We start from the raw sequence: 10,320 nt of genomic DNA, 5'->3' as shown, positions 1-10,320 counted from the left end.
GTGACAAAAAATATCAAAGCAATTCAACCACGACAAATTCGCATGAAGGTCGACGTGAATACTGCATTCATCAAAACACGTTACACAACCTCACGAACTTAATATGCTAATTTAATTTAATGAAATACAGCATCATCTTTAAATCAGTTTTTATACCCTGAACCCATGAGTATGGATGAAAAGAGTACAATGGTTTTGTGCAAATGTAGCTAACAGGCAGAAGGAAGCATCTCGACTCCATAAAGTATATATTTTTTATGTGTCAGCATCAATACTCGAGTATCTAGCTTGTCCGTCCGTCTGTCCGTATGTATGACATATATAATTTAATATAATTAATTTTTTTTATACCACGATGGCGGATCCCGCAAACACACAACAATTTTAAGCAAGCGACCTAAATAAGGTTTTGGTAGAAGAAGGTACTAGAGGATTCCTATATGGGCACTCCCTAGTTTTTCTTTAATGTAGTGAGAGGGGTGGGTGGACTTAGAAATTGTCGTTTTGTGCGTTGTAAATGAGGAAGTAGCGCCACAGACTCCAAAAAATACTTTAAACAAGTTTTTTTACGCTACTTAAAGAATTTTGAAGCATTGAGAGTAAGTAAAATAGTAGAAAGAGTCTGACTCTTTAATATTTATACTCGTTAACAAAGTGAAGTCAAAGTGAGTCCGTCCGTATGAACAAAACATATTTTGCCGCTATTCAATTCAGAGACTTGAAATTTGGAATATGTAGCGCATGTCCGCATTGCTAGAGTCTTAGGAAAATATAAAGGGTGCTCAGTTTTCTGCAGTTTTGAACTATGTACGAATATTAAGAAGTCGGTTGCAGCCGAGGCAATATTCTTGTTTGTTTTATTTTTATATGACCGCATTTTTTAAACAAAATGCCAAAGTTTGGTAACATCATAAAACAACATCGCGAATGGTTTAAGTTACATGCATATATACATTACATAGTCTACCTTACAAACAGTCGACTTTTGGCCAGCAGCGCACAATAAAAACATGTAAGAGTGTGGTATACGTTTGTGCTCGACTAGAAGGTACCCTGTGCCCGTTTGCACCGAGATGCCACAACAAACACTACAATTGCATTTTACACGTAAGCACTTTGCGTACTTTTTGCATTGGCTGTTCTTCTTTCTCTCTGTGCACAAGGCTAATTCTTTAAAATTTAGAAAGAATCTGCGTATACGCTTAAAACTCAATATACATATAAAGATATTATAAAAATAGATTTTGAACAAAAATTTAGCTCCCTTTGCCTATAATGCAAGTAGATTTATATCCACTTTTTAAATTCGTTGGATTATATAGTTTCCAAGATGAATACATAATACAGACAGATATGGCATATTATACCCACTTTGCCATTTTCAATGGGTACGAGGTATAATTATATAAGCAAGCCAAACAGCAACAAATGGTAGCAGCTTGTTATGGAATGTGCGTGTATGCTGGCCATGCCGGTTTTAGTTCCATACACATACGCCGTCTCTTATTCATCGAAGCCACAGTAAGTTTTACACACACCCTAAAGTGAAAAAACTTGAAAGATTTGTATTTCAGCGAAAAGTAGTAAAAATGCCAAGTGTGGATCATCATCATCTGCAATAAGCTGCTGTTGTTTTTGGCTAATGGGCACAGGTAGGAGTATGTAGGTGGTTCACAGCATTGTTTTGTCTAGTTTTTATTTATTTATTTAAGCTGCTGGAGGAAGTAGCAGGAAGCTAACTCTTTATTTTATGATTAAAATATCTGCTATTCAACTGAAAATGATTTCTGTTGAGTAGCTTACAATTGATAATTATCTTGCTGTTAAATTCAAAATAAAAACATAAATATAATCGCAGGTCTCCACCAAACTTGCACTTTATTTATTGACTGACAAATTGGATTATTTACAAACAAAACACGTGGAAATAAAAAAGAACAACAAGTGAGAACTTTTGTTCTTAATGCCTTGGGCAACCACAAAAATAGTAAGTACTAACTTGGAATGAATATATATACTTGCTGAAATATTAAAAATACTTAAATTGCACATTTTTCTATTTCATCGAAAATGTTAGTTTTTCGTTTATTCTTGCAATAAATTAAATTTGAATGAGTTAGATGCATATTTAAATTTGGTAATTATCAAAGGTATGTTGGGTACGGCAAAAAAAATAATGTCTAAGGCATGCCCACCCAAACGAGTGTGCAATATTAAAGGTTAATGCCTTGGTTTTTTAAATCCAAAATCTAGTTAATTGATATAAACGGGGAAATGACTTCATATTTAAGCCACATTTCATATAACATTGCTGTGCCAACGGTTAAAAATCAACAAAAATATTATTGCGGCTCAACAAAAAGCCATCAGCAATACTTAAGCCACAAAGCTTTCCCCTTAACCCAAAGCCGTAAGTCGTTAGCCGTATCCATATCCGGCATGAGTTGGAGTGTGCCATATGTTAGCCACTTGTGGCACAAAGCATTGAGGTGAACATTTTCTCGATTGACGCAAAGGGGTTGTGTATTGATGTATGGATATGTGAATTTGGGTAATGGTATATTTACTGAGTACCAGAGTGAAGACCAAAATACATTTGCTCGGGCCTTTGGCCATTATTGAAAATGGCTAAACACCAAGCAGCAGCAGTGGCGACAACAACAGCTACAACAATATATGCCTATAAGACGACTTTTAATTTACATTCATACATGGCCATAATTTACATTGGTTGGTGCTGTTGTTATTTTGTTGTCGCACACATTGCCTAATATTTCTTTATTATCGATGGCGAAATGAAAAGCGACTGCAGCTTGCTACTTGCAAAAAATTTATTGCGTACATATGTACAAATTGCAGTCCGAAAAAAATAAGCCAACAAATATCTAAATAAAATGCCAACAATTCGGATTGCACATTGCGCATGTGCATTGATTGGCTCGACTGTTGACAAATTTGCCGATTTGACGCCAAATGCATAACAGACAAGGCAAAAAGAAGCAGACTCATGACAGTGTGTAAGTACTTAAGGCAAGTGGAACAGTTTCCAAATCGTTTGCGAACCAAAACGGACTCTAATTGAGTGAAGTCCTTTGCAATTAAAAGCAATGTAATGCAACAGAAGACATGTCATTTAAGGACGGGCTAACCGGTTGACGTTGTTGCAGGGTGAGCTCTGTTTCGGCCCAATTTGAGAATCACTTTCAATAAGATACCCTAAATTGCCGCGGCGAAGACAGCTGATGGTGGTGCTGCTAGCTCCCAAACCGCAATTTTTGCCAGAAAGTTTGCCGATGATGTCGATAAGTGTTGCAACACAACGAACAAACGGCCACACAACTGTGCCAATTTTTTAAATTTTTTTTCTTTTATTTTCGAGTCTACCCAAAGCAGCAACTGCAACTGAAACTGCAGCTGGAAGCCCGTTTCTTATGTAAGCGCCAGCAGCGATGGCCGCGTGTTTGAGTTATTGCATTGTCTCATCTAAAGTTGTCTCTGTTGATACGCTTGTTGCCGTCGCTTTAGTCTGTTAACTTAGTTACTGTGTCTTCTGATGTAGTTAGTGCAGTTAGCTGCTACTTCTTGGACAGTCTGTGCTCCCGTTGTTTTGGTTTTTCGCAAGGCATAAAACCTGTGTCGTGCTAGCCTTGACAACCAAACAACTGGTCTGGAATGCCCGACTAAGAGATATCCTCAAGCTAGTGACAAGTTGTCTCCCTTTGCTACGCGCTATGCGAAATGGCTTTTTAAATGATGCGAGCTAAGATATAAGAAGATAATATATTTTCAATTTTAGGGAGAACGGAAGGACGTATCGAAAAGTGAAATAATCTGCAGCTGCACACACACTAAATAATTATAACTCTCATGTTCTGTCCAAAAAAAAAAAACAGAAAATTTATAATTATTTCAATTTTGGAAATGGGTCAAAATATCGAAAAATGTATGAATGATAATCGAGCATATTTGAAATTGGACGGATAGACGGACGGATTTGTCTAAATAATATATATGTCATATACATTTTATGCGATCTGAGATACTTCCTTGTGTTACATATATTTGCACAAAATTAATCATACCATTTTCACCTGTCTACAATATTTTCGGGATAGAACTAGAGGGCTCAAGTCGGGAGTGTTTGACTAAAAAGCACCCTTAACAAACATTCTAACTTCTTGCCTATTAAGGATAAGTTTTCGCTGCGATTTTCATTAAACTTTAAAGGCTTTAGAAATGTGTGTATACCAAATCGGTCAAAGTTCCCATCACCGGACACCCGTCACGGTTATTTCTTTTTTTTTTTTTTGCTGACCGACACGCTTATAGGAGGGGTAAACTTATTGCAGTAAAAAAATATATATACATATATATAAAGCACATCAAATTGGAAACATATAAAGAAAATAAAACCTAAAATTTTCTTTAACGAAACCAAATCCTTTTTTCTGTGACTCTTAATTTTTTTGGGCCAGATAATTAATTGAAATGACAAACTTCTTCAAATAATTATCATATTAATTAGCAATTGCATTGCCGTCTTCAACACTCATGGCCGTCTTCAACAATAAGTTTATCGGGTAAAAATAAAAGATGAATTAGAATTGGAAAAAAGCAAGCTACAGAGTTAATACATTTTAGAAAGATATTCGAAAGTGAGTTTGATGTCCATTAAACCAAGAGTTGGAATCAACTGTTTACGTCCATTTTGGTTCCGTGGTATGAGAATTGAACATTCGTTCAATTAAGCTTTAAGCCGAATTTTGTTTTTAAAATGGACGGATTTTATGAAAACTGTGAAAACGCTATCAAACCAATTTTCCCAAGAATCTTTGAAAATGAATGAAAATGAAGAGCTAGACACTAGATATTTTGAAAGTACGGAAGCTCCAATCCAGTTTTAAGAGCTAGAGTCACTAAATTTATCATATAACCTTACGTATTATAGTTTATACAGATCAAGTATATTTAATTTTTTAGATACCACCTCCCTCAACCCACCCATCACGCAATACCAAATAAATAAATTTCCAATTCTTTGGCACAATGAGATGCCACGAGGCAGCTACCGCAAAGCTCAAGAATTTCTGCATGTATGTATGTATGTGCGCACATATATTAATATGCGTGTCTTTTTTAATTCTAAAAATAGAAATGCAATGCAGGGGGAACTAATTTGCTTTTTTTAATTAATTTTAAATAATGCCATATTTATTAAAAAAATTTTGAAACAGCAAATCATACAAGAATTTAATTTTTGTACAATCGTTCCTATAACTGCTATATGACATTGTGGTCCGATGTCAATGAGATTTTGCTCATATGTTTGGTTGAGATATTTTGAAAAACCAAAATGTTTTTCTCTTTCTCATAGATATGCTCAGCTCGTTACAGAAGTACTGACCTATGCAAATTTGACTGATGATAGCCTTAAAACTGAAACTAAATTACATCGAAAATGAGATATGGACACTGTCAAGATCTATGTCTTCATCAATGTGTTACACATTTCATGACAAAGTATAATATCTTCTGCGCGGGTATAAGATGTAGAATCATCGCAGTCGGGGAACTTTAACCACAGCGACTTTAAGCTGGGTGCGGTCGTGGTCGAAATATTTTTGGGTCGAGGCGGCGCGTGTCATGTAAGATATCGCCTTGGCACGGGCTGTATTATCTTAAGCTTTGCATTTGAAGCTTGGAGCGAAGTGCAACCAACCATTCAAGGGCAGGCACACCCAGAAAAGCACTTCGCAGGCTTTGTGAAAAAACGACAGCTGCATTCAAAAATAAACCTTTAAAGTGCATATTTATGACAAAGATTAAATTAAAATAGCAGCATATGCGGACAGCACATCAGAAAATACACATGATTATATATATATATGAATGAATGTACAAAAATGGCTCGCACTTCTTGCCAACAGTCACCTGTTTGGCCAATATGATGACACATTCATGGCACAATTTCCTGCGATATTCTGTAGTTGCGGAATTATTTTTATTGAGTCCAGCGCAGAACTGCCGTTACAAACATGCAAGCTTCCCTCTATACATACATGTATACGAATAAATAAAATAAGCTGGTATTTACCAGACATGCCCGGTCCAAGTTTGATGCTTTAAATCTTAGACATCAATTTTCCACCCATGTCTAGTCTTTTAGTTAGTCTGAAATTTGTATATCTACCCGTCTAGCATTATTTGCACGTCTCAATTTATATTTTACGTAGACATTGAAAAATTAGTTTGAAATCCATCGAATTACAAGCCAGAAATTTAAATCACCGGGTTTCACTCCCTTTATGTTAGTCTGATAGTTTCTAGCTTAAAGTCGACAAAGGCTTTCGTTAATAAATCTTCTCACCAATTTTCAAAACTTCACTGAAACCTTGCCCACCAAATCTTTGAAGGCAATTTTAACATGGAGGAATGGATTTTTCGAATAGTGTGAAACATCTCTCAAATAAATTTTTACTAATGTCATTGAAAATGACTTTGGGCGAGATCGAATGGTAGACACAAAAATGCATACAACCATTATCCGCGACATTACCATACTTGCAGGTGGGATTCGCCAAGCCCCTTTTTTCCCCCCTTCTTCACCGTCTTCCCATAAGGTAGCTATGGCTATAGCTGTGCGTTGCTCACCAATCAGTCTGTCAGTCGGGACCAACCGTTTGCCACACACTATAGAGAGTGCTTCCTTTAATAACTTTGGTGCTTATAGACCAATTGTTTTGAAATATGGCACCAAAATGTTTATATTTACCAAATAGCTAGGCTCTACCTTGAAGATAAGTTGTTTCAATTACAGCAAAATACTTCATGGCTCATTCTCTTGGTTATATACTTTTGAACTAAATCATTGTACCCGTTTTACTCGTATTCAGTGGATTCAGGGTATAAAAATGGCCAACATGTTTGGATGGTTACGGGCGATAAGGTAGTAGTGCATTTAGCTTTGCATTTTGTCCAGATTTATGCCGTGTGAATATTTAAGTCTCATTGTTGCACAATCACCCAACAAGATGCAATGTTATCGTGAGAAAGTTGGTGGGCCATTCTAAATTTTGACCCAAGGTATTTTTAATAAGCCAACAATGAAAGAGTGCTGTAGTCAAGACTGCTCGACTAGTGTATACCCTGTGCCCACTTTTGATGAGCGAACTTAATATACATATGTATATACACAAATGCATAAATACACAAAACATACAGAAGTATCTAAAAAATAAAATGTTGTATAAGAACCAAAGTAACTAGCCGGTGTCTATATCTATAATCTCGAATAAATGCTTAGCTGGCTTTGTTTAAGATATATATTATCGAAATGTGGGAAGTTGTCGAAAAATGAATATATTAACTTATTCAGCGCATAAAATACGAGATAGGATATTCCATATTTCGAGAACGATCTTATCGGTTTCTCGTCCTAATCTGCCTGTCAAATACACTTGCAAAAATCTATTATACCCTTGTTGCTCATACTCAGTGATAATAGGGTATACAAAAATCATGGCCAGTGGCTAAGCAAAAGTCTTAAGCAATAGCAGCGTCTGCGTCAACGCCAATGACTCCGACGATGCCAAAACATCACCACAGATCTAGAAATCTGCAAGCGCGTTAACTTTCATTATTGGCCGCCGGTTTGCCATATATACTGCTGGTGAAATGCAGCTGATCCTGTCTTCTCTAGATGAACACCAAATACAAACACTTGCAATAGCTAAAAACGCCAATCATGAGCTAGCAAATGCTGCAGCTGACAACGACCACGCAGAAGTCACTGAGTCAATGTCAGTGGAGTGCAGTCATTGACTTTGGTTGGATGCAACCAGGTTTATACTCCTTGACTTTCTTAATCGCATATTGGCGGTACTGTGAGCCGAAAAAAGCGAAAGTTGCCATAATCTACGAAAATGTTGATGTCGCCGGATGTCCAGCAACTAAACAGCCGACACACAAACGCGACGCGGTTAGTTTCGGCGGGGATAAGACATGGGGTTTGGGTCAACGTTAGCGATGGCCAACGACGCGCTCAAAAAAGAAATGTCCAGTTGCATTAAAAGTCCAATTACACTTTTACGTTTGCCAAAGCAGTTTTTCTAGACAACTCGTCTGCTCGGCTCCTTATCATTGATGTGGGACATTGAATCTATCTTTAGACTGCAAATTAAAACATGTTGCTGTCCACAGAAAGTTGGTGATGGTTGTTATTAATGACGACCAAAACCAGCAACTAGTCACATCAATGCCTGACTGTAAGTTGATACAAAGCCTTGATATCTGACTAAAGTTGAACGAAAATCTACCCATATTCTAATATCTCATACCAACCCGTCGACTCAACAGAAAAGAGTGAGATCCACTAGTGAAAAGTCCGTCCGTTTTTCGGGGAAGGGCTTACTAAGCAAATGGGTCCGGTTCCTAGAAGGACCGATCGTGCTTATAGAACTATATGAACACATATATGTTGTCCGTATGTTCATCAGATTTTGCTCATATCAGAAGCATAGTAAACTTGCTTAGGCATGTTATCTTGAAAAACAAAGAACTTTTCCAAACAAGAACTTAATTTTTGAACTAAGTATCATCCGGCCGACTTCGACTGCCTGCAGCAAAAGACGGACCCATTCGGGCTGGTTGCCGTAAAACCAAGAGACTAGTTTGCACAGAACTAGACAGACGGAGATTCCACTGGGCTGTTAATAAGTTTAAATAATCAATGGGGTCGAAGACGTCTACTTCTACGCATGCTTCTATGCACGCTTAACAGAGCCTTTAAAAATGGCCAGATACAACAAATTTGACAATCTTATAGTACGTTTCTACTGACACTGCGTTTGTCGATTGCCTTCACAATCTCTATATTTATAACTAGTTGTCCTGAAAACCGATAAATATTTATTGAGTGTTACTCGTGGGAAATGGTTGAAAATGTTATGTGTAATATTTGAAGCAAAGAAATTATCAAAAGGTGTTTCAACTTTACGTTTGCAGCCATTGCTACATTTGTACTGTGTGACAATTCAAATTGAATTTAACAATCAAATATGAAACCAGAGATTTTTTCACTTCTAATGCATGAAAATTATAACAAGAATCCAAGAGTGGACTCCAGAGTAGACTGACCAATAAACTTTTTCTGACCAACTGTCTGCAACTCTTAGCAGATTAACTGCAGGCTACCTTAACAAGTTATCTAACAAGACCGGCAATTAAAATTTAGCCTGTAGTCAACTTTTTCAATGCTAGGAAAATAATTATAATAATAAGTATTAACAACCGTTGTGAGCGATTCTTTGCAATTGAAGACTACAACCTCGAACTAGAGTGTTCTGCAACAGTATCATGTGCGACTATGCAAATTTTACTATGTATCTCCCAATTAAAGTAGAAAATCATATAGAGTTTGCAACAATACAAATTATTACTTACAGATTGGTAACGCTCGATGCTCTACTGGGCTTGTTGGTCAGTTTTCCTATTTTCCATTAATAGTCGGAGCAGCCTCTTATTACATCCATTTGCACAAATCCATTTACTCTCTTTTAAGGGTATGCAAACATTATTACAGAAGAACTGCACGCAAAGAAGGCAGCAGGATATGACTTATTCACGTTTCAAAGAAGTAAGCATGCAACAGTTGGGTGCATCAACTGTCACATACTTCATACTACATAAAAAAGCAATCAGTTGAAAACAGTCTTCTTGAATGTTTGGTTCGATACTGTGACTCCAAAGAAGTGATAGCAAATATCGATTATTTTAATTTTCTATCTCTGTGGGGTGTACCGGTTTCTGGTTGGGAGTAGAAGCTGCATTTATATGAAACGTTTCTTGTGTACCATTGAATTGGTCTTAAACATTTTTCAAAAACGTGACTTACAGTTTGTTTATGTGTGTAAAATGATATTTAAGACGTGAAGTTCAAGGTAGAAGAAGAATTTTTATATTTCCGCGCAATGGAATGGTGGTTAAAGCTATAGCTCAGGCAAATAGTAAAGTACATATATAGAAATATATTTATACATATAGATTAATATGTTAAAATTATTTATACCAACTAATTGAAACATTGTCATCACATTCATTTCAACTTCTTTCAAAACAAACTCATGACACTAAAATAGAAACATTTAATGTCGAAGCTGTTGCAGTAAATAAACTTATTTATTCAAAGCAGAAACCGATACCTAAAGAGAACTCAAAGACTTGTGACTCACGGGTGAGGAATTTCAACGACATTTTCAGTATCAAGTGAACTTTAAAATTAAATACAACAGCGAAGCCAAGTTATGTCTAACTGGACGATGC

Source organism: Drosophila novamexicana, unplaced genomic scaffold, assembly GCF_003285875.2.
Source record: "Drosophila novamexicana strain 15010-1031.04,08,12 unplaced genomic scaffold, DnovRS2.1 tig00000960-arrow-arrow-pilon, whole genome shotgun sequence".
In the NCBI taxonomy this organism is placed as follows: domain Eukaryota; kingdom Metazoa; phylum Arthropoda; class Insecta; order Diptera; family Drosophilidae; genus Drosophila; species Drosophila novamexicana.
This window is presented reverse-complemented; position numbering follows the sequence as displayed.